Genomic DNA, 24,088 nt, shown 5'->3' with positions numbered 1-24,088 from the left:
GGGTCCAGGTGAGGGTACGACAACGCTTTAGGGGGAGCGTACGTGTGAGGGCGCGGGTGAGTGTCAGCGTACGGGTTAGGATTAGGGGACGGGTGAGGGTCAGGCTTCGGGGAAGGGTTAGGGTTAGGGTTCGGGCTAGGGTTAGGGTTAGGGGACGGGGACGGTTTAGGGTCCAGGTGAGGGTACGACAACGCTTTAGGGGGAGCGTACGTGTGAGGGTGTGGGTGAGTGTCAGCGTACGGGTTAGGATTAGGGGACGGCTGAGGGTCAGGCTTCGGGGAAGGGTTAGGGTTAGGGTTCGGGCTAGGGTTAGGGTTAGGGGACGGGGACGGTTTAGGGTCCAGGTGAGTGTACGACAACGCTTTAGGGGGAGCGTACGTGTGAGGGCGCGGGTGAGTGTCAGCGTACGGGTTAGGATTAGGGGACGGCTGAGGGTCAGGCTTCGGGGAAGGGTTAGGGTTAGGGTTCGGGCTAAGGTTAGGGTTAGGGGACGGGGACGGTTTAGGGTCCAGGTGAGGGTACGACAACGCTTTAGTGGGAGCGTACGTGTGAGGGCGCGGGTGAGTGTCAGCGTACGGGTTAGGATTAGGGGACGGGTGAGGGTCAGGCTTCGGGGAAGGGTTAGGGTTAGGGTTCGGGCTAGGGTTAGGGTTGGGGGACGGGGACGGTTTAGGGTCCAGGTGAGGGTACGACAACGCTTTAGGGGGAGCGTACGTGTGAGGGCGCGGGTGAGTGTCAGCGTACGGGTTAGGATTAGGGGACGGGTGAGGGTCAGGCTTCGGGGAAGGGTTAGGGTTAGGGTTCGGGCTATGGTTAGGGTTAGGGGACGGGGACGGTTTAGGGTCCAGGTGAGGGTACGAGAACGCTTTAGGGGGAGCGTACGTGTGAGGGCGCGGGTGAGTGTCAGCGTACGGGTTAGGATTAGGGGACGGGTGAGGGTCAGGCTTGGGGGAAGGGTTAGGGTTAGGGTTCGGGCTAGGGTTAGGGTTAGGGGACGGGGACGGTTTAGGGTCCAGGTGAGGGTACGACAACGCTTTAGGGGGAGCGTACGTTTGAGGGCCGGGGTGAGTGTCAGCGTACGGGTTAGGATTAGGGGACGGGTGAGGGTCAGGCTTCGGGGAAGGTTTAGGGTTAGGGTTCGGGCTAGGGTTAGGGTTAGGGGACGGGGACGGTTTAGGGTCCAGGTGAGGGTACGACAACGCTTTAGGGGGAGCGTACGTGTGAGGGCGCGGGTGAGTGTCAGCGTACGGGTTAGGATTAGGGGACGGCTGAGGGTCAGGCTTCGGGGAAGGGTTAGGGTTAGGGTTCGGGCTAGGGTTAGGGTTAGGGGACGGGGACGGTTTAGGGTCCAGGTGAGGGTACGACAACGCTTTAGGGGGAGCGTACGTGTGAGGGCGCTGGTGAGTGTCAGCGTACGGGTTAGGATTAGGGGACGGGTGAGGGTCAGGCTTCGGGGAAGGCTTAGGGTTAGGGTTCGGGCTAGGGTTAGGGTTAGGGGACGGGGACGGTTTAGGGTCCAGGTGAGTGTACGACAACGCTTTAGGGGGAGCGTACGTGTGAGGGCGCGGGTGAGTGTCAGCGTACGGGTTAGGATTAGGGGACGGGTGAGGGTCAGGCTTCGGGGAAGGGTTAGGGTTAGGGTTCGGGCTAGGGTTAGGGTTAGGGGACGGGGACGGTTTAGGGTCCAGGTGAGGGTACGACAACGCTTTAGGGGGAGCGTACGTGTGAGGGCGCGGGTGAGTGTCAGCGTACGGGTTAGGATTAGGGGACGGGTGAGGGTCAGGCTTCGGGGAAGGGTTAGGGTTAGGGTTCGGGCTAGGGTTAGGGTTAGGGGACGGGGACGGTTTAGGGTCCAGGTGAGGGTACGACAACGCTTTAGGGGGAGCCTACGTGTGAGGGCGCGGGTGAGTGTCAGCGTACGGGTTAGGATTAGGGGACGGGTGAGGGTCAGGCTTCGGGGAAGGTTTAGGGTTAGGGTTCGGGCTAGGGTTAGGTTTAGGGGACTGGGACGGTTTAGGGTCCAGGTGAGGGTACGACAACGCTTTAGGGGGAGCGTACGTGTGAAGGCGCGGGTGAGTGTCAGCGTACGGGTTAGGATTAGGGGACGGCTGAGGGTCAGGCTTCGGGGAAGGGTTAGGGTTAGGGTTCGGGCTAGGGTTAGGGTTAGGGGACGGGGACGGTTTAGGGTCCAGGTGAGGGTACGACAACGCTTTAGGGGGAGCGTACATGTGAGGGCGCGGGTGAGTGTCAGCGTACGGGTTAGGATTAGGGGACGGGTGAGGGTCAGGCTTCAGGGAAGGTTTAGGGTTAGGGTTCGGGCTAGGGTTAGGGTTAGGGGCCGGGGACGGTTTAGGGTCCAGGTGAGGGTATGACAACGCTTTAGGGGGAGTGTACGTGTGAGGGCGCGGGTGAGTGTCAGCGTACGGGTTAGGATTAGGGGACGGGTGAGGGTCAGGCTTCGGGGAAGTGTTAGGGTTAGGGTTCGGGCTAGGGTTAGGGTTAGGGGACGGGGACGGTTTAGGGTCCAGGTGAGGGTACGACAACGCTTTAGGGGGAGCGTACGTGTGAGGGCGCGGGTGAGTGTCAGCGTACGGGTTAGGATTAGGGGACGGGTGAGTGTCAGGCTTCGGGAAAGGGTTAGGGTTAGGGTTCGGGCTAGGGTTAGGGTTAGGGGACGGGGACGGTTTAGGGTCCAGGTGAGGGTACGACAACGCTTTAGGGGGAGCGTACGTGTGAGGGCGCGGGTGAGTGTCAGCGTACGGGTTAGGATTAGGGGACGGCTGAGGGTCAGGCTTTGGGGAAGGGTTAGGGTTAGGGTTCGGGCTAGGGTTAGGGTTAGGGGACGGGGACGGTTTAGGGTCCAGGTGAGGGTACGACAACGCTTTAGGGGGAGCGTACGTGTGAGGGCGCGGGTGAGTGTCAGCGTATGGGTTAGGATTAGGGGACGGGTGAGGGTCAGGCTTCGGGGAAGGGTTAGGGTTAGGGTTCGGGCTAGGGTTAGGGTTAGGGGACGGGGACGGTTTAGGGTCCAGGTGAGGGTACGACAACGCTTTAGGGGGAGCGTACGTGTGAGGGCGCGGGTGAGTGTCAGCGTACGGGTTAGGATTAGGGGACGGGTGAGGGTCAGGCTTCGGGGAAGGGTTAGGGTTAGGGTTCGGGCTAGGGTTAGGGTTAGGGGACGGGGACGGTTTAGGGTCCAGGTGAGGGTACGACAACGCTTTAGGGGGAGCGTACGTGTGAGGGCGCGGGTGAGTGTCAGCGTACGGGTTAGGATTAGGGGACGGGTGAGGGTCAGGCTTCGGGGAAGTGTTAGGGTTAGGGTTCGGGCTAGGGTTAGGGTTAGGGGACGGGGAAGGTTTAGGGTCCAGGTGAGGGTACGACAACGCTTTAGGGGGAGAGTACGTGTGAGGGCGTGGGTGAGTGTCAGCGTACGAGTTAGGATTAGGGGACGGGTGAGGGTCAGGCTTCGGGGAAGGGTTAGGGTTAGGATTCGGGCTAGGGTTAGGGTTAGGGGATGGGGACGGTTTAGGGTCCAGGTGAGGGTACGACAACGCTTTAGGGGGAGCGTACGTGTGAGGGCGCGGGTGAGTGTCAGCGTACGGGTTAGGATTAGGGGACGGGTGAGGGTCAGGCTTCGGGGAAGGGTTAGGTTTAGGGTTCGGGCTAGGGTTAGGGTTAGGGGACGGGGACGGTTTAGGGTCCAGGTGAGGGTACGACAACGCTTTAGGGGGAGCGTACGTGTGAGGGCGCGGGTGAGTGTCAGCGTATGGTTTAGGATTAGGGGACGGGTGAGGGTCAGGCTTCGGGGAAGGGTTAGGGTTAGGGTTCGGGCTAGGGTTAGGGTTAGGGGACGGGGACGGCTTAGGGTCCAGGTGAGGGTACGACAACGCTTTAGGGGGAGCGTACGTGTGAGGGCGCGGGTGAGTGTCAGCGTACGGGTTAGGATTAGGGGACGGGTGAGGGTCAGGCTTCGGGGAAGGGTTAGGGTTAGGGTTCGGGCTAGGGTTAGGCTTAGGGGACGGGGACGGTTTAGGGTCCAGGTGAGGGTACGACAACGCTTTAGGGGGAGCGTACGTGTGAGGGCGCGGGTGAGTGTCAGCGTACGGGTTAGGATTAGGGGACGGGTGAGGGTCAGGCTTCGGGGAAGTGTTAGGGTTAGGGTTCGGGCTAGGGTTAGGCTTAGGGGACGGGGACGGTTTAGGGTCCAGGTGAGGGTACGACAACGCTTTAGGGGGAGCGTACGTGTGAGGGCGCGGGTGAGTGTCAGCTTTCGGGTTAGGATTAGGGGACGGGTGAGGGTCAGGCTTCGGGGAAGGGTTAGGGTTAGGGTTCGGGCTAGGGTTAGGGTTAGGGGACGGGAACGGTTTAGGGTCCAGGTGAGGGTACGACAACGCTTTAGGGGGAGCGTACGTGTGAGGGCGCGGGTGAGTGTCAGCGTACGGGTTAGGATTAGGGGACGGGTGAGGGTCAGGCTTCGGGGAAGGGTTAGGGTTAGGGTTCGGGCTAGGGTTAGGGTTAGGGGACGGGGACGGTTTACGGTCCAGTTGAGGGTACGATAACGCTTTAGGGGGAGCGTACGTGTGAGGGCACGTGTGAGTGTCAGCGTACGGGTTAGGATTAGGGGACGGGTGAGGGTCAGGCTTCGGGGAAGGGTTAGGGTTAGGGTTCGGGCTAGGGTTAGGGTTAGGGGACGGGGACGGTTTAGGGTCCAGGTGAGGGTACGACAACGCTTTAGGGGGAGCGTACGTGTGAGGGCGCGGGTGAGTGTCAGCGTACGGGTTAGGATTAGGGGACGGCTGAGGGTCAGGCTTCGGGGAAGGGTTAGGTTTAGGGTTCGGGCTAGGGTTAGGGTTAGGGGACGGGGACGGTTTAGGGTCCAGGTGAGGGTACGACAACGTTTTAGGGGGAGCCTACGTGTGAGGGCGCGGGTGAGTGTCAGCGTACGGGTTAGGATTAAGGGACGGGTGAGGGTCAGGCTTCGGGGAAGGGTTAGGGTTAGGGTTCGGGCTAGGGTTAGGGTTAGGGGACGGGGACGGTTTAGGGTCCAGGTGAGGGTACGACAACGCTTTAGGGGGAGCGTACGTGTGAGGGCGCGGGTGAGTGTCAGCGTACGGGTTAGGATTAGGGGACGGGTGAGGGTCAGGCTTCGGGGAAGGGTTAGGGTTAGGGTTCGGGCTAGTGTTAGGGTTAGGGGACGGGGACGGTTTAGGGTCCAGGTGAGGGTACGACAACGCTTTAGGGGGAGCGTACGTGTGAGGGCGCGGGTGAGTGTCAGCGTACGGGTTAGGATTAGGGGACGGGTGAGGGTCAGGCTTCGGGGAAGGGTTAGGGTTAGGGTTCGGGCTAGGGTTAGGGTTAGGGGACGGGGACGGTTTAGGGTCCAGGTGAGGGTACGACAACGCTTTAGGGGGAGCGTACGTGTGAGGGCGCGGGTGAGTGTCAGCGTACGGGTTAGGATTAGGGGACGGGTGAGAGTCAGGCTTCGGGGAAGGGTTAGGGTTAGGGTTCGGGCTAGGGTTAGGGTTAGGGGACGGGGACGGTTTAGGGTCCAGGTGAGGGTACGACAACGCTTTAGGGGGAGCGTACGTGTGAGGGCGCGGGTGAGTGTCAGCGTATGGTTTAGGATTAGGGGACGGGTGAGGGTCAGGCTTCGGGGAAGGGTTAGGGTTAGGGTTCGGGCTAGGGTTAGGGTTAGGGGACGGGGACGGCTTAGGGTCCAGGTGAGGGTACGACAACGCTTTAGGGGGAGCGTACGTGTGAGGGCGCGGGTGAGTGTCAGCGTACGGGTTAGGATTAGGGGACGGGTGAGGGTCAGGCTTCGGGGAAGGGTTAGGGTTAGGGTTCGGGCTAGGGTTAGGCTTAGGGGACGGGGACGGTTTAGGGTCCAGGTGTGGGTACGACAACGCTTTAGGGGGAGCGTACGTGTGAGGGCGTGGGTGAGTGTCAGCGTACGGGTTAGGATTAGGGGACGGGTGAGGGTCAGGCTTCGGGGAAGGGTTAGGGTTAGGGTTCGGGCTAGGGTTAGGGTTAGGGGACGGGGACGGTTTAGGGTCCAGGTGAGGGTACGACAACGCTTTAGGGGGAGCGTACGTGTGAGGGCGCGGGTGAGTGTCAGCGTACGGGTTAGGATTAGGGGACGGGTGAGGGTCAGGCTTCGGGGAAGGGTTAGGGTTAGGGTTCGGGCTAGGGTTAGGGTTAGGGGACGGGGACGGTTTAGGGTCCAGGTGAGGGTACGACAACGCTTTAGGGGGAGCGTACGTGTGAGGGCGCGGGTGAGTGTCAGCGTACGGGTTAGGATTAGGGGACGGGTGAGGGTCAGGCTTCGGGGAAGGGTTAGGGTTAGGGTTCGGGCTAGAGTTAGGCTTAGGGGACGGGGACGGTTTAGGGTCCAGGTGAGGGTACGACAACGCTTTAGGGGGAGCGTACGTGTGAGGGCGCGGGTGAGTGTCAGCGTACGGGTTAGGATTAGGAGACGGGTGAGTGTCAGGCTTCGGGGAAGGGTTAGGGTTAGGGTTCGGGCTAGGGTTAGGCTTAGGGGACGGGGACGGTTTAGGGTCCAGGTGAGGGTACGACAACGCTTTAGGGGGAGCGTATGTGTGAGGGCGCGGGTGAGTGTCAGCGTACGGGTTAGGATTAGGGGACGGGTTTGGGTCAGGCTTCGGGGAAGGGTTAGGGTTAGGGTTAGGGTTCGGGCTAGGGTTACGGTTAGGGGACGGGGACGGTTTAGAGTCCAGGTACAGGGTACGACAACGCTTTAGGGGGAGCGTACGTGTGAGGGCGCGGGTGAGTGTCAGCGTACGGGTTAGGATTAGGGGACGGGTGAGGGTCAGGCTTGGGGGAAGGGTTAGGGTTAGGGTTCGGGTTAGGGGACGGGGACGGTTTAGGGTCCAGGTGAGGGTACGACAACGCTTTAGGGGGAGCATACGTTTGAGGGCCGGGGTGAGTGTCAGCGTACGGGTTAGGATTAGGGGACGGGTGAGGGTCAGGCTTCGGGGAAGGTTTAGGGTTAGGGTTCGGGCTAGGGTTAGGGTTAGGTGACGGGGACGGTTTAGGGTCCAGGTGAGGGTACGACAACGCTTTAGGGGGAGCGTACGTGTGAGGGCGCGGGTGAGTGTCAGCGTACGGGTTAGGATTAGGGGACGGCTGAGGGTCAGGCTTCGGGGAAGGGTTAGGGTTAGGGTTCGGGCTAGGGTTAGGGTTAGGGGACGGGGACGGTTTAGGGTCCAGGTGAGTGTACGACAACGCTTTAGGGGGAGCGTACGTGTGAGGGCGCGGGTGAGTGTCAGCGTACGGGTTAGGATTAGGGGACGGGTGAGGGTCAGGCTTCGGGGAAGGGTTAGGGTTAGGGTTCGGGCTAGGGTTAGGGTTAGGGGACGGGGACGGTTTAGGGTCCAGGTGAGGGTACGACAACGCTTTAGGGGGAGCGTACGTGTGAGGGCGCGGGTGAGTGTCAGCGTACGGGTTAGGATTAGGGGACGGGTGAGGGTCAGGCTTCGGGGAAGGGTTAGGGTTAGGGTTCGGGCTAGAGTTAGGCTTAGGGGACGGGGACGGTTTAGGGTCCAGGTGAGGGTACGACAACGCTTTAGGGGGAGCGTACGTGTGAGGACGCGGGTGAGTGTCAGCGTACGGGTTAGGATTAGGAGACGGGTGAGTGTCAGGCTTCGGGGAAGGGTTAGGGTTAGGGTTCGGGCTAGGGTTAGGCTTAGGGGACGGGGACGGTTTAGGGTCCAGGTGAGGGTACGACAACGCTTTAGGGGGAGCGTATGTGTGAGGGCGCGGGTGAGTGTCAGCGTACGGGTTAGGATTAGGGGACGGGTTTGGGTCAGGCTTCGGGGAAGGGTTAGGGTTCGGGTTAGGGTTCGGGCTAGGGTTACGGTTAGGGGACGGGGACGGTTTAGGGTCCAGGTACAGGGTACGACAACGCTTTAGGGGGAGCGTACGTGTGAGGGCGCGGGTGAGTGTCAGCGTACGGGTTAGGATTAGGGGATGGGTGAGGGTCAGGCTTCGGGGAAGGGTTAGGGTTAGGGTTTGGGCTATGGTTAGGGTTAGGGGACGGGGACGGTTTAGGGTCCAGGTGAGGGTACGACAACGCTTTAGGGGGAGCGTACGTGTGAGGGCGCGGGTGAGTGTCAGCGTACGGGTTAGGATTAGGGGACGGGTGAGGGTCAGGCTTGGGGGAAGGGTTAGGGTTAGGGTTCGGGTTAGGGGACGGGGACGGTTTAGGGTCCAGGTGAGGGTACGACAACGCTTTAGGGGGAGCGTACGTGTGAGGGCGCGGGTGAGTGTCAGCGTACGGGTTAGGATTAGGGGACGGGTGAGGGTCAGGCTTCAGGGAAGGTTTAGGGTTAGGGTTCGGGCTAGGGTTAGGGTTAGGGGCCGGGGACGGTTTAGGGTCCAGGTGAGGGTATGACAACGCTTTAGGGGGAGTGTACGTGTGAGGGCGCGGGTGAGTGTCAGCGTACGGGTTAGGATTAGGGGACGGGTGAGGGTCAGGCTTCGGGGAAGTGTTAGGGTTAGGGTTCGGGCTAGGGTTAGGGTTAGGGGACGGGGACGGTTTAGGGTCCAGGTGAGGGTACGACAACGCTTTAGGGGGAGCGTACGTGTGAGGGCGCGGGTGAGTGTCAGCGTACGGGTTAGGATTAGGGGACGGGTGAGTGTCAGGCTTCGGGAAAGGGTTAGGGTTAGGGTTCGGGCTAGGGTTAGGGTTAGGGGACGGGGACGGTTTAGGGTCCAGGTGAGGGTACGACAACGCTTTAGGGGGAGCGTACGTGTGAGGGCGCGGGTGAGTGTCAGCGTACGGGTTAGGATTAGGGGACGGCTGAGGGTCAGGCTTTGGGGAAGGGTTAGGGTTAGGGTTCGGGCTAGGGTTAGGGTTAGGGGACGGGGACGGTTTAGGGTCCAGGTGAGGGTACGACAACGCTTTAGGGGGAGCGTACGTGTGAGGGCGCGGGTGAGTGTCAGCGTATGGGTTAGGATTAGGGGACGGGTGAGGGTCAGGCTTCGGGGAAGGGTTAGGGTTAGGGTTCGGGCTAGGGTTAGGGTTAGGGGACGGGGACGGTTTAGGGTCCAGGTGAGGGTACGACAACGCTTTAGGGGGAGCGTACGTGTGAGGGCGCGGGTGAGTGTCAGCGTACGGGTTAGGATTAGGGGACGGGTGAGGGTCAGGCTTCGGGGAAGGGTTAGGGTTAGGGTTCGGGCTAGGGTTAGGGTTAGGGGACGGGGACGGTTTAGGGTCCAGGTGAGGGTACGACAACGCTTTAGGGGGAGCGTACGTGTGAGGGCGCGGGTGAGTGTCAGCGTACGGGTTAGGATTAGGGGACGGGTGAGGGTCAGGCTTCGGGGAAGTGTTAGGGTTAGGGTTCGGGCTAGGGTTAGGGTTAGGGGACGGGGAAGGTTTAGGGTCCAGGTGAGGGTACGACAACGCTTTAGGGGGAGAGTACGTGTGAGGGCGTGGGTGAGTGTCAGCGTACGAGTTAGGATTAGGGGACGGGTGAGGGTCAGGCTTCGGGGAAGGGTTAGGGTTAGGGTTCGGGCTAGGGTTAGGGTTAGGGGATGGGGACGGTTTAGGGTCCAGGTGAGGGTACGACAACGCTTTAGGGGGAGCGTACGTGTGAGGGCGCGGGTGAGTGTCAGCGTACGGGTTAGGATTAGGGGACGGGTGAGGGTCAGGCTTCGGGGAAGGGTTAGGTTTAGGGTTCGGGCTAGGGTTAGGGTTAGGGGACGGGGACGGTTTAGGGTCCAGGTGAGGGTACGACAACGCTTTAGGGGGAGCGTACGTGTGAGGGCGCGGGTGAGTGTCAGCGTATGGTTTAGGATTAGGGGACGGGTGAGGGTCAGGCTTCGGGGAAGGGTTAGGGTTAGGGTTCGGGCTAGGGTTAGGGTTAGGGGACGGGGACGGCTTAGGGTCCAGGTGAGGGTACGACAACGCTTTAGGGGGAGCGTACGTGTGAGGGCGCGGGTGAGTGTCAGCGTACGGGTTAGGATTAGGGGACGGGTGAGGGTCAGGCTTCGGGGAAGGGTTAGGGTTAGGGTTCGGGCTAGGGTTAGGCTTAGGGGACGGGGACGGTTTAGGGTCCAGGTGAGGGTACGACAACGCTTTAGGGGGAGCGTACGTGTGAGGGCGCGGGTGAGTGTCAGCGTACGGGTTAGGATTAGGGGACGGGTGAGGGTCAGGCTTCGGGGAAGTGTTAGGGTTAGGGTTCGGGCTAGGGTTAGGCTTAGGGGACGGGGACGGTTTAGGGTCCAGGTGAGGGTACGACAACGCTTTAGGGGGAGCGTACGTGTGAGGGCGCGGGTGAGTGTCAGCTTTCGGGTTAGGATTAGGGGACGGGTGAGGGTCAGGCTTCGGGGAAGGGTTAGGGTTAGGGTTCGGGCTAGGGTTAGGGTTAGGGGACGGGAACGGTTTAGGGTCCAGGTGAGGGTACGACAACGCTTTAGGGGGAGCGTACGTGTGAGGGCGCGGGTGAGTGTCAGCGTACGGGTTAGGATTAGGGGACGGGTGAGGGTCAGGCTTCGGGGAAGGGTTAGGGTTAGGGTTCGGGCTAGGGTTAGGGTTAGGGGACGGGGACGGTTTACGGTCCAGTTGAGGGTACGATAACGCTTTAGGGGGAGCGTACGTGTGAGGGCACGTGTGAGTGTCAGCGTACGGGTTAGGATTAGGGGACGGGTGAGGGTCAGGCTTCGGGGAAGGGTTAGGGTTAGGGTTCGGGCTAGGGTTAGGGTTAGGGGACGGGGACGGTTTAGGGTCCAGGTGAGGGTACGACAACGCTTTAGGGGGAGCGTACGTGTGAGGGCGCGGGTGAGTGTCAGCGTACGGGTTAGGATTAGGGGACGGCTGAGGGTCAGGCTTCGGGGAAGGGTTAGGTTTAGGGTTCGGGCTAGGGTTAGGGTTAGGGGACGGGGACGGTTTAGGGTCCAGGTGAGGGTACGACAACGTTTTAGGGGGAGCCTACGTGTGAGGGCGCGGGTGAGTGTCAGCGTACGGGTTAGGATTAAGGGACGGGTGAGGGTCAGGCTTCGGGGAAGGGTTAGGGTTAGGGTTCGGGCTAGGGTTAGGGTTAGGGGACGGGGACGGTTTAGGGTCCAGGTGAGGGTACGACAACGCTTTAGGGGGAGCGTACGTGTGAGGGCGCGGGTGAGTGTCAGCGTACGGGTTAGGATTAGGGGACGGGTGAGGGTCAGGCTTCGGGGAAGGGTTAGGGTTAGGGTTCGGGCTAGTGTTAGGGTTAGGGGACGGGGACGGTTTAGGGTCCAGGTGAGGGTACGACAACGCTTTAGGGGGAGCGTACGTGTGAGGGCGCGGGTGAGTGTCAGCGTACGGGTTAGGATTAGGGGACGGGTGAGGGTCAGGCTTCGGGGAAGGGTTAGGGTTAGGGTTCGGGCTAGGGTTAGGGTTAGGGGACGGGGACGGTTTAGGGTCCAGGTGAGGGTACGACAACGCTTTAGGGGGAGCGTACGTGTGAGGGCGCGGGTGAGTGTCAGCGTACGGGTTAGGATTAGGGGACGGGTGAGAGTCAGGCTTCGGGGAAGGGTTAGGGTTAGGGTTCGGGCTAGGGTTAGGGTTAGGGGACGGGGACGGTTTAGGGTCCAGGTGAGGGTACGACAACGCTTTAGGGGGAGCGTACGTGTGAGGGCGCGGGTGAGTGTCAGCGTATGGTTTAGGATTAGGGGACGGGTGAGGGTCAGGCTTCGGGGAAGGGTTAGGGTTAGGGTTCGGGCTAGGGTTAGGGGTTAGGGGACGGGGACGGCTTAGGGTCCAGGTGAGGGTACGACAACGCTTTAGGGGGAGCGTACGTGTGAGGGCGCGGGTGAGTGTCAGCGTACGGGTTAGGATTAGGGGACGGGTGAGGGTCAGGCTTCGGGGAAGGGTTAGGGTTAGGGTTCGGGCTAGGGTTAGGCTTAGGGGGACGGGGACGGTTTAGGGTCCAGGTGTGGGTACGACAACGCTTTAGGGGGAGCGTACGTGTGAGGGCGTGGGTGAGTGTCAGCGTACGGGTTAGGATTAGGGGACGGGTGAGGGTCAGGCTTCGGGGAAGGGTTAGGGTTAGGGTTCGGGCTAGGGTTAGGGTTAGGGGACGGGGACGGTTTAGGGTCCAGGTGAGGGTACGACAACGCTTTAGGGGGGAGCGTACGTGTGAGGGCGCGGGTGAGTGTCAGCGTACGGGTTAGGATTAGGGGACGGGTGAGGGTCAGGCTTCGGGGAAGGGTTAGGGTTAGGGTTCGGGCTAGGGTTAGGGTTAGGGGACGGGGACGGTTTAGGGTCCAGGTGAGGGTACGACAACGCTTTAGGGGGAGCGTACGTGTGAGGGCGCGGGGTGAGTGTCAGCGTACGGGTTAGGATTAGGGGACGGGTGAGGGTCAGGCTTCGGGGAAGGGTTAGGGTTAGGGGTTCGGGCTAGAGTTAGGCTTAGGGGACGGGGACGGTTTAGGGTCCAGGTGAGGGTACGACAACGCTTTAGGGGGAGCGTACGTGTGAGGGCGCGGGTGAGTGTCAGCGTACGGGTTAGGATTAGGAGACGGTGAGTGTCAGGCTTTGCGTTGGAGAGGGTTAGGTCGGGGAAGGGTTAGGGTTAGGGTTCGGGCTAGGGTTAGGCTTAGGGGACGGGGACGGTTTAGGGTCCAGGTGAGGGTACGACAACGCTTTAGGGGGAGCGTATGTGTGAGGGCGCGGGTGAGTGTCAGCGTACGGGTTAGGATTAGGGGACGGGTTTGGGTCAGGCTTCGGGGAAGGGTTAGGGTTAGGGTTAGGGTTCGGGCTAGGGTTACGGTTAGGGGACGGGGACGGTTTAGAGTCCAGGTACAGGGTACGACAACGCTTTAGGGGGAGCGTACGTGTGAGGGCGCGGGTGAGTGTCAGCGTACGGGTTAGGATTAGGGGGACGGGTGAGGGTCAGGCTTGGGGGAAGGGTTAGGGTTAGGGTTCGGGTTAGGGGACGGGGACGGTTTAGGGTCCAGGTGAGGGTACGACAACGCTTTAGGGGGAGCATACGTTTGAGGGCCGGGGGTGAGTGTCAGCGTACGGGTTAGGATTAGGGGACGGGTGAGGGTCAGGCTTCGGGGAAGGTTTAGGGTTAGGGTTCGGGCTAGGGTTAGGGTTAGGTGACGGGGGACGGTTTAGGGTCCAGGTGAGGGTACGACAACGCTTTAGGGGGAGCGTACGTGTGAGGGGCGCGGGTGAGTGTCAGCGTACGGGTTAGGATTAGGGGACGGCTGAGGGTCAGGCTTCGGGGAAGGGTTAGGGTTAGGGTTCGGGCTAGGGTTTAGGGTTAGGGGACGGGGACGGTTTAGGGTCCAGGTGAGTGTACGACAACGCTTTAGGGGGAGCGTACGTGTGAGGGCGCGGGGTGAGTGTCAGCGTACGGGTTAGGATTAGGGGACGGGTGAGGGTCAGGCTTCGGGGAAGGGTTAGGGTTAGGGTTCGGGCTAGGGTTAGGGTTAGGGGGACGGGGACGGTTTAGGGTCCAGGTGAGGGTACGACAACGCTTTAGGGGGAGCGTACGTGTGAGGGCGCGGGTGAGTGTCAGCGTACGGGTTAGGATTAGGGGACGGGGTGAGGGTTCGGGCTAGAGTTAGGCTTAGGGGACGGGGACGGTTTAGGGTCCAGGTGAGGGTACGACAACGCTTTAGGGGGAGCGTACGTGTGAGGACGCGGGTGAGTGTCAGCGTACGGGTTAGGATTAGGAGACGGGTGAGTGTCAGGCTTCGGGGAAGGGTTAGGGTTAGGGTTCGGGCTAGGGTTAGGCTTAGGGGACGGGGACGGTTTAGGGTCCAGGTGAGGGTACGACAACGCTTTAGGGGGAGCGTATGTGTGAGGGCGCGGGTGAGTGTCAGCGTACGGGTTAGGATTAGGGGACGGGTTTGGGTCAGGCTTCGGGGAAGGGTTAGGGTTCGGGTTAGGGTTCGGGCTAGGGTTACGGTTAGGGGACGGGGACGGTTTAGGGTCCAGGTACAGGGTACGACAACGCTTTAGGGGGAGCGTACGTGTGAGGGCGCGGGTGAGTGTCAGCGTACGGGTTAGGATTAGGGGATGGGTGAGGGTCAGGCTTCGGGGAAGGGTTAGGGTTAGGGTTTGGGCTATGGTTAGGGTTAGGGGACGGGGACGGTTTAGGGTCCAGGTGAGGGTACGACAACGCTTTAGGGGGAGCGTACGTGTGAGGGCGCGGGTGAGTGTCAGCGTACGGGTTAGGATTAGGGGACGGGTGAGGGTCAGGCTTGGGGGAAGGGTTAGGGTTAGGGTTCGGGTTAGGGGACGGGGACGGTTTAGGGTCCAGGTGAGGGTACGACAACGCTTTAGGGGGAGCGTACGTGTGAGGGCGCGGGTGAGTGTCAGCGTACGGGTTAGGATTAGGGGACGGCTGAGGGTCAGGCTTCGGGGAAGGGTTAGGGTTAGGGTTCGGGCTAGGGTTAGGGTTAGGGGACGGGGACGGTTTAGGGTCCAGGTGAGGGTACGACAAAGCTTTAGGGGGAGCGTACGTGTGAGGGCGCTGGTGAGTGTCAGCGTACGGGTTAGGATTAGGGGACGGGTGAGGGTCAGGCTTCGGGGAAGGCTTAGGGTTAGGGTTCGGGCTAGGGTTAGGGTTAGGGGACGGGGACGGTTTAGGGTCCAGGTGAGTGTACGACAACGCTTTAGGGGGAGCGTACGTGTGAGGGCGCGGGTGAGTGTCAGCGTACGGGTTAGGATTAGGGGGCGGGTGAGGGTCAGGCTTCGGGGAAGGGTTAGGGTTAGGGTTCGGGCTAGGGTTAGGGTTAGGGGACGGGGACGGTTTAGGGTCCAGGTGAGGGTACGACAACGCTTTAGGGGGAGCGTACGTGTGAGGGCGCGGGTGAGTGTCAGCGTACGGGTTAGGATTAGGGGACGGGTGAGGGTCAGGCTTCGGGGAAGGGTTAGGTTTAGGGTTCGGGCTAGGGTTAGGGTTAGGGGACGGGGACGGTTTAGGGTCCAGGTGAGGGTACGACAACGCTTTAGGGGGACCCTACGTGTGAGGGCGCGGGTGAGTGTCAGCGTACGGGTTAGGATTAGGGGACGGGTGAGGGTCAGGCTTCGGGGAAGTTTTAGGGTTAGGGTTCGGGCTAGGGTTAGGTTTAGGGGACTGGGACGGTTTAGGGTCCAGGTGAGGGTACGACAACGCTTTAGGGGGAGCGTACGTGTGAGGGCGCGGGTGAGTGTCAGCGTACGGGTTAGGATTAGGGGACGGGTGAGGGTCAGGCTTCGGGAAAGGGTTAGGGTTAGGGTTCGGGCTAGGGTTAGGGTTAGGGGACGGGGACGGTTTAGGGTCCAGGTGAGGGTACGACAACGCTTTAGGGGGAGCGTACGTGTGAGGGCGCGGGTGAGTGTCAGCGTACGGGTTAGGATTAGGGGACGGCTGAGGGTCAGGCTTTGGGGAAGGGTTAGGGTTAGGGTTCGGGCTAGGGTTAGGGTTAGGGGACGGGGACGGTTTAGGGTCCAGGTGAGGGTACGACAACGCTTTAGGGGGAGCGTACGTGTGAGGGCGCGGGTGAGTGTCAGCGTATGGGTTAGGATTAGGGGACGGGTGAGGGTCAGGTTTCGGGGAAGGGTTAGGGTTAGGGTTCGGGCTAGGGTTAGGGTTAGGGGATGGGGACGGTTTAGGGTCCAGGTGAGGGTACGACAACGCTTTAGGGGGAGCGTACGTGTGAGGGCGCGGGTGAGTGTCAGCGTACGGGTTAGGATTAGGGGACGGGTGAGGGTCAGGCTTCGGGGAAGGGTTAGGGTTAGGGTTCGGGCTAGGGTTAGGGTTAGGGGACGGGGACGGTTTAGGGTCCAGGTGAGGGTACGACAACGCTTTAGGGGGAGCGTACGTGTGAGGGCGCGGGTGAGTGTCAGCGTACGGGTTAGGATTAGGGGACGGGTGAGGGTCAGGCTTCGGGGAAGTGTTAGGGTTAGGGTTCGGGCTAGGGTTAGGCTTAGGGGACGGGGACGGTTTAGGGTCCAGGTGAGGGTACGACAACGCTTTAGGGGGAGCGTACGTGTGAGGGCGCGGGTGAGTGTCAGCGTACGGGTTAGGATTAGGGGACGGGTGAGGGTCAGGCTTCGGGGAAGGGTTAGGGTTAGGGTTCGGGCTAGGGTTAGGCTTAGGGGACGGGGACGGTTTAGGGTCCAGGTGAGGGTACGACAACGCTTTAGGGGGAGCGTACGTGTGAGGGCGCGGGTGAGTGTCAGCGTACAGGTTAGGATTAGGGGACGGGTGAGGGTCAGGCTTCGGGGAAGGGTTAGGGTTAGGGTTCGGGCTAGGGTTAGGGTTAGGGGACGGGGACGGTTTAGGGTCCAGGTGAGGGTACAACAACGCTTTAGGGGGAGCGTACGTGTGAGGGCGCGGGAGAGTGTCAGCGTACGGGTTAGGATTAGGGGACGGGTGAGGGTCAGGCTTCGGGGAAGCGTTAGGGTTAGGGTTCGGGCTAGGGTTAGGCTTAGGGGACGGGGACGGTTTAGGGTCCAGGTGAGGGTACGACAACGCTTTAGGGGGAGCGTACGTGTGAGGGCGCGGGTGAGTGTCAGCGTACGGGTTAGGATTAGGGGACGGGTGAGGGTCAGGCTTCGGGGAAGGGTTAGGGTTAGGGTTCGGGCTAGGGTTAGGCTTAGGGGACGGGGACGGTTTAGGGTCCAGGTGAGGGTACGACAACGCTTTAGGGGGAGCGTACGTGTGAGGGCGCGGGTGAGTGTCAGCGTACGGGTTAGGATTAGGGGACGGGTGAGGGTCAGGCTGCGGGGAAGGGTTAGGGTTAGGGTTCGGGCTAGGGTTAGGCTTAGGGGACGGGGACGGTTTAGGGTTCTGGTGAAGGTACGACAACGCTTTAGGGGGAGCGTACCTGTGAGGGCGCGGGTGAGTGTCAGCGTACGGGTTAGGATTAGGGGACGGGTGAGGGTCAGGCTTCGGGGAAGGGTTAGGGTTAGGGTTCGGGCTAGGGTTAGGGTTAGGGGACGGGGACAGTTTAGGGTCCAGGTGAGGGTACGACAACGCTTTAGGGGGAGCGTACGTGTGAGGGCGCGGGTGAGTGTCAGCGTACGGGTTAGGATTAGGGGACGGGTGAGGGTCAGGCTTCGGGGAAGGGTTAGGGTTAGGGTTCGGGCTAGGGTTAGGCTTAGGGGACGGGGACGCTTTAGGGTCCAGGTGAGGGTACGACAACGCTTTAGGGGGAGCGTACGTGTGAGGGCGCGGGTGAGTGTCAGCGTACGGGTTAGGATTAGGGGACGGGTGAGGGTCAGGCTTCGGGGAAGGGTTAGGGTTAGGGTTCGGGCTAGGGTTAGGGTTAGGGGACGGGGACGGTTTAGGGTCCAGGTGAGGGTACGACATCGCTTTAGGGGGAGCGTACGTGTGAGGGCGCGGGTGAGTGTCAGCGTACGGGTTAGGATTAGGGGCGGCTGAGGGTCAGGCTTCGGGGAAGGGTTAGGGTTAGGGTTCGGGCTAGGGTTAGGGTTAGGGGACGGGGACGGTTTAGGGTCCAGGTGAGGGTACGACAACGCTTTAGGGGGAGCGTACGTGTGAGGGCGCGGGTGAGTGTCAGCGTACGGGTTAGGATTAGGGGACGGCTGAGGGTCAGGCTTCGGGGAAGGGTTAGGGTTAGGGTTCGGGCTAGGGTTAGGGTTAGGGGACGGGGACGGTTTAGGGTCCAGGTGAGGGTACGACAACGCTTTAGGGGGAGCGTACGTGTGAGGGCGCGGGTGAGTGTCAGCGTACGGGTTAGGATTAGGGGACGGGTGAGGGTCAGGCTTCGGGGAAGGGTTAGGGTTAGGGTTCGGGCTAGGGTTAGGGTTAGGGGACGGGGACGGTTTAGGGTCCAGGTGAGGTTACGACAACGCTTTAGGGGGAGCGTACGTGTGAGGTCGTGGGTGAGTGTCAGCGTATGGGTTAGGATTAGGGGACGGCTGAGGGTCAGGCTTCGGGGAAGGGTTAGGGTTAGGGTTCGGGCTAGGGTTAGGCTTAGGGGACGGGGACGGCTTAGGGTCCAGGTGAGGGTACGACAACGCTTTAGGGGGAGCGTACGTGTGAGGGCGCGGGTGAGTGTCAGCGTACGGGTTAGGATTAGGGGACGGGTGAGGGTCAGGCTTCGGGGAAGGGTTAGGGTTAGGGTTCGGGCTAGGGTTAGGGTTAGGGGACGGGGACGGTTTAGGGTCCAGGAGAGGGTACGAAAACGCTTTAGGGGGAGCATACGTGTGAGGGCGCGGGTGAGTGTCAGCGTACGGGTTAGGATTAGGGGACGGGTGAGGGTCAGGCTTCGGGGAAGGGTTAGGGTTAGGGTTCGGGCTAGGGTTAGGGTTAGGGGACGGGGACGGTTTAGGGTCCAGGTGAGGGTACGACAACGCTTTAGGGGGAGCGTACGTGTGAGGGCGCGGGTGAGTGTCAGCGTACGGGTTAGGATTAGGGGACGGGTGAGGGTCAGGCTTCGGGGAAGGGTTAGGGTTAGGGTTCGGGCTAGGGTTAGGGTTAGGGGACGGGGACGGTTTACGGTCCAGGTGAGGGTACGACAACGCTTTAGGGGGAGCGTACGTGTGATGGCACGGGTGAGTGTCAGCGTACGGGTTAGGATTAGGGGACGGTTGAGGGTCAGGCTTCGGGGAAGGGTTAGGGTTAGGGTTCGGGCTAGGGTTAGGGTTAGGGGACGGGGACGGTTTAGGGTCCAGGTGAGGGTACGACAACGCTTTAGGGGGAGCGTACGTGTGAGGGCGTGGGTGAGTGTCAGCGTACGGGTTAGGATTAGGGGACGGCTGAGGGTCAGGCTTCGGGGAAGGGTTAGGTTTAGGGTTCGGGCTAGGGTTAGGGTTAGGGGACGGGGACGGTTTAGGGTCCAGGTGAGGGTACGACAACGTTTTAGGGGGAGCCTACGTGTGAGGGCGCGGGTGAGTGTCAGCGTACGGGTTAGGATTAAGGGACGGGTGAGGGTCAGGCTTCGGGGAAGGGTTAGGGTTAGGGTTCGGGCTAGGGTTAGGGTTAGGGGACGGGGACGGTTTAGGGTCCAGGTGAGGGTACGACAACGCTTTAGGGGGAGCGTACGTGTGAGGGCGCGGGTGAGTGTCAGCGTACGGGTTAGGATTAGGGGACGGGTGAGGGTCAGGCTTCGGGGAAGGGTTAGGGTTAGGGTTCGGGCTAGTGTTAGGGTTAGGGGACGGGGACGGTTTAGGGTCCAGGTGAGGGTACGACAACGCTTTAGGGGGAGCGTACGTGTGAGGGCGCGGGTGAGTGTCAGCGTACGGGTTAGGATTAGGGGACGGGTGAGGGTCAGGCTTCGGGGAAGGGTTAGGGTTAGGGTTCGGGCTAGGGTTAGGGTTAGGGGACGGGGACGGTTTAGGGTCCAGGTGAGGGTACGACAACGCTTTAGGGGGAGCGTACGTGTGAGGGCGCGGGTGAGTGTCAGCGTACGGGTTAGGATTAGGGGACGGGTGAGGGTCAGGCTTCGGGGAAGGGTTAGGGTTAGGGTTCGGGCTAGGGTTAGGCTTAGGGGACGGGGACGGTTTAGGGTTCTGGTGAAGGTACGACAACGCTTTAGGGGGAGCGTACGTGTGAGTGCGCGAGTGAGTGTCAGCGTACGGGTTAGGATTAGGGGACGGGTGAGGGTCAGGCTTCGGGGAAGGGTTAGGGTTAGGGTTCGGGCTAGGGTTAGGGTTAGGGGACGGGGACAGTTTAGGGTCCAGGTGAGGGTACGACAACGCTTTAGGGGGAGCGTACGTGTGAGGGCGCGGGTGAGTGTCAGCGTACGTGTTAGGATTAGGGGACGGGTGAGGATCAGGCTTCGGGGATGGGTTAGGGTTAGGGTTCGGGCTAGGGTTACGGTTAGGGGACGGGGACGGTTTAGGGTCCAGGTGAAGGTACGACAACGCTTTAGGGGGAGCGTACGTGTGAGGGCGCGGGTGAGTGTCAGCGTACGGTTTAGGATTAGGGGACGGCTGAGTGTCAGGCTTCGGGGAAGGGTTAGGGTTAGGGTTCGGGCAGGGTTAGGGTTAGGGGACGGGGACGCTTTAGGGTCCAGGTGAGGGTACGACAACGCTTTAGGGGGAGCGTACGTGTGAGGGCGCGGGTGAGTGTCAGCGTACGGGTTAGGATTAGGGGACGGGTGAGGGTCAGGCTTCGGGGAAGGGTTAGGGTTAGGGTTCGGGCTAGGGTTAGGGTTAGGGGACGGGGACGGTTTAGGGTCCAGGTGAGGGTACGACAACGTTTTAGGGGGAGCCTACGTGTGAGGGCGCCGGTGAGTGTCAGCGTACGGGTTAGGATTAAGGGACGGGTGAGGGTCAGGCTTCGGGGAAGGGTTAGGGTTAGGGTTCGGGCTAGGGTTAGGGTTAGGGGACGGGGACGGTTTAGGGTCCAGGTGAGGGTACGACAACGCTTTAGGGGGAGCGTACGTGTGAGGGCGCGGGTGAGTGTCAGCGTACGGGTTAGGATTAGGGGACGGGTGAGGGTCAGGCTTCGGGGAAGGGTTAGGGTTAGGGTTCGGGCTAGTGTTAGGGTTAGGGGACGGGGATGGTTTAGGGTCAAGGTGAGGGTACGACAACGCTTTAGGGGGAGCGTACGTGTGAGGGCGCGGGTGAGTGTCAGCGTACGGGTTAGGATTAGGGGACGGGTGAGGGTCAGGCTTCGGGGAAGGGTTAGGGTTAGGGTTAGGGTTCGGGCTAGGGTTAGGGTTAGGGGACGGGGACGGCTTAGGGTCCAGGTGAGGGTACGACAACGCTTTAGGGGGAGCGTACGTGTGAGGGCGCGGGTGAGTGTCAGCGTACGGGTTAGGATTAGGGGACGGGTGAGGGTCAGGCTTCGGGGAAGGGTTAGGGTTAGGGTTCGGGCTAGGGTTAGGGTTAGGGGACGGGGACGGTTTAGGGTCCAGGTGAGGGTACGACAACGCTTTAGGGGGAGCGTACGTGTGAGGGCGCGGGTGAGTGTCAGCGTACGGGTTAGGATTAGGGGACGGGTGAGGGTCAGGCTTCGGGGAAGGGTTAGGGTTAGGGTTCGGGCTAGGGTTAGGGTTAGGGGACGGGGACGGTTTAGGGTCCAGGTGAGGGTACGACAACGCTTTAGGGGGAGCGTACGTGTGAGGGCGCGGGTGAGTGTCAGCGTACGGGTTAGGATTAGGGGACGGGTGAGGGTCAGGCTTCGGGGAAGTGTTAGGGTTAGGGTTCGGGCTAGGGTTAGGGTTAGGGGACGGGGACGGTTTAGGGTCCAGGTGAGGGTACGACAACGCTTTAGGGGGCGCGTACGTGTGAGGGCGCGGGTGAGTGTCAGCGTACGGGTTAGGATTAGGGGACGGGTGAGGGTCAGGCTTCGGGGAAGGGTTAGGGTTAGGGTTCGGGCTAGGGTTAGGGTTAGGGGACGGGGACCGTTTAGGGTCCAGGTGAGGGTACGACAACGCTTTAGGGGGAGCGTACGTGTGAGGGCGCGGGTGAGTGTCAGCGTACGGGTTAGGATTAGGGGACGGGTGAGGGTCAGGCTTCGGGGAAGGGTTAGGGTTAGGGTTCGGGCTAGGGTCAGGGTTAGGGGACGGGGACGGTTTAGGGTCCAGGTGAGGGTACGACAACGCTTTAGGGGGAGCGTACGTGTGAGGGCGCGGGTGAGTGTCAGCGTACGGGTTAGGATTAGGGGACGTGTGAGGGTCAGGCTTCGGGGAAGGGTTAGGGTTAGGGTTCGGGCTAGGGTCAGGGTTAGGGGACGGGGACGGTTTAGGGTCCAGGTGAGGGTACGACAACGCTTTAGGGGGAGCGTACGTGTGAGGGCGCGGGTGAGTGTCAGCGTACGGGTTAGGAATAGGGGACGGGTGAGGGTCAGGCTTCGGGGAAGGGTTAGGGTTAGGGTTCGGGCTAGGGTTAGGGTTAGGGGACGGGGACGGTTTAGGGTCCAGGTGAGGGTACGACAACGCTTTAGGGGGAGCGTACGTGTGAGGGCGCGGGTGAGTGTCAGCGTACGGGTTAGGATTAGGGGACGGGTGAGGGTCAGGCTTCGGGGAAGGGTTAGGGTTAGGGTTCGGGCTAGGGTTAGGGTTAGGGGACGGGGACGGTTTAGGGTCCAGGTGAGGGTACGACAACGCTTTAGGGGGAGCGTACGTGTGAGGGCGCGGGTGAGTGTCAGCGTACGGGTTAGGATTAGGGGACGGCTGAGGGTCAGGCTTCGGGGAAGGGTTAGGGTTAGGGTTCGGGCTAGGGTTAGGGTTAGGGGACGGGGACGGTTTAGGGTCCAGGTGAGGGTACGACAACGCTTTAGGGGGAGCGTACGTGTGAGGGCGTGGGTGAGTGTCAGCGTACGGGTTAGGATTAGGGGACGGGTGAGGGTCAGGCTTCGGGGAAGTGTTAGGGTTAGGGTTCGGGCTAGGGTTAGGGTTAGGGGACGGGGACGGTTTAGGGTCCAGGTGAGGGTACGACAACGCTTTAGGGGGAGCGTACGTGTGAGGGCGCGGGTGAGTGTCAGCGTACGGGTTAGGATTAGGGGACGGGTGAGGGTCAGGCTTCGGGGAAGGGTTAGGGTTAGGGTTCGGGCAAGGGTTAGGGTTAGGGGACGGGGACGGTTTAGGGTCCAGGTGAGGGTACGACAACGCTTTAGGGGGAGCGTACGTGTGAGGGCGCGGGTGAGTGTCAGCGTATGGGTTAGGATTAGGGGACGGGTGAGGGTCAGGCTTCGGGGATGGGTTAGGGTTAGGGTTCGGGCTAGGGTTACGGTTAGGGGACGGGGACGGTTTAGGGTCCAGGTGAAGGTACGACAACGCTTTAGGGGGAGCGTACGTGTGAGGGCGCGGGTGAGTGTCAGCGTACGGTTTAGGATTAGGGGACGGCTGAGTGTCAGGCTTCGGGGAAGGGTTAGGGTTAGGGTTCGGGCTAGGGTTAGGGTTAGGGGACGGGGACGCTTTAGGGTCCAGGTGAGGGTACGACAACGCTTTAGGCGGAGCGTACGTGTGAGGGCGCGGGTGAGTGTCAGCGTACGGGTTAGGATTAGGGGACGGGTGAGGGTCAGGCTTCGGGGAAGGGTTAGGGTTAGGGTTCGGGCTAGGGTTAGGGTTAGGGGACGGGGACAGTTTAGGGTCCAGGTGAGGTTACGACAACGCTTTAGGGGGAGCGTACGTGTGAGAGCGTGGGTGAGTGTCAGCGTATGGGTTAGGATTAGGGGACGAGTGAGGGTCAGGCTTCGGGGAAGGGTTAGGGTTAGGGTTCGGGCTAGGGTTAGGGTTAGGGGACGGGGACGGCTTAGGGTCCAGGTGAGGGTACGACAACGCTTTAGGGGGAGCCTACGTGTGAGGACGCGGGTGAGTGTCAGCGTACGGGTTAGGATTAGGGGACGGGTGAGGGTCAGGCTTCGGGGAAGGGTTAGGGTTAGGGTTCGGGCTAGGGTTAGGGTTAGGGGACGGGGACGGTTTAGGGTCCAGGAGAGGGTACGAAAACGCTTTAGGGGGAGCGTACGTGTGAGGGCGCGGGTGAGTGTCAGCGTACGGGTTAGGATTAGGGGACGGGTGAGGCTCAGGCTTCGGGGAAGGGTTAGGGTTAGGGTTCGGGCTAGGGTTAGGGTTAGGGGACGGGGACGGTTTAGTGTCTAGGTGAGGGTACGACAACGCTTTAGGGGGAGCGTACGTGTGAGGGCGCGGGTGAGTGTCAGCGTACGGGTTAGGATTAGGGGACGGGTGAGGGTCAGGCTTCGGGGAAGGGTTAGGGTTAGGGTTCGGGCTAGGGTTAGGGTTAGGGGACGGGGACGGTTTACGGTCCAGGTGAGGGTACGACAACGCTTTAGGGGGAGCGTACGTGTGAGGGCACGGGTGAGTGTCAGCGTACGGGTTAGGATTAGGGAACGGGTGAGGGTCAGGCTTCGGGGAAGGGTTAGGGTTAGGGTTCGGGCTAGGGTTAGGGTTAGGGGACGGGGACGGTTTAGGGTCCAGGTGAGGGTACGACAACGCTTTAGGGGGAGCGTACGTGTGAGGGCGCGGGTGAGTGTCAGCGTACGGGTTAGGATTAGGGGACGGGTGAGGGTCAGGCTTCGGGGAAGGGTTAGGGTTAGGGTTCGGGCTAGTGTTAGGGTTAGGGGACGGGGACGGTTTAGGGTCCAGGTGAGGGTACGACAACGCTTTAGGGGGAGCGTACGTGTGAGGGGGCGGGTGAGTGTCAGCGTACGGGTTA

At 61.2% G+C, this 24,088-nt stretch overlaps 1 long non-coding RNA gene across 5 annotated transcripts in view; it reads left to right on the top strand.

Annotated features, from left to right (window-relative positions):
* Positions 1 to 24,088, top strand: part of LOC125964724 (uncharacterized) — a 167,975-nt gene that overhangs the window by 115,375 nt on the left and 28,512 nt on the right. Inside the window, exon 1 of one of the 5 annotated variants that reach the window (XR_007477961.1) lies at positions 2,271 to 2,299. The exons of 3 other annotated variants lie outside the window; for them this stretch is intronic. This is a non-coding gene — a long non-coding RNA (uncharacterized LOC125964724). Of the gene's footprint in view, positions 1 to 2,270; positions 2,300 to 8,308; positions 8,338 to 24,088 lie in introns of those variants that run through there. One more of the 5 variants, XR_007477960.1, reaches the window with a different exon arrangement.

This window comes from Orcinus orca, chromosome 6 (assembly GCF_937001465.1).
Source record: "Orcinus orca chromosome 6, mOrcOrc1.1, whole genome shotgun sequence".
NCBI lineage: Eukaryota > Metazoa > Chordata > Mammalia > Artiodactyla > Delphinidae > Orcinus > Orcinus orca.
The sequence above is the reverse complement of the archived record's forward strand: the minus strand, read 5'-3'. Positions and strand labels throughout refer to the sequence as shown.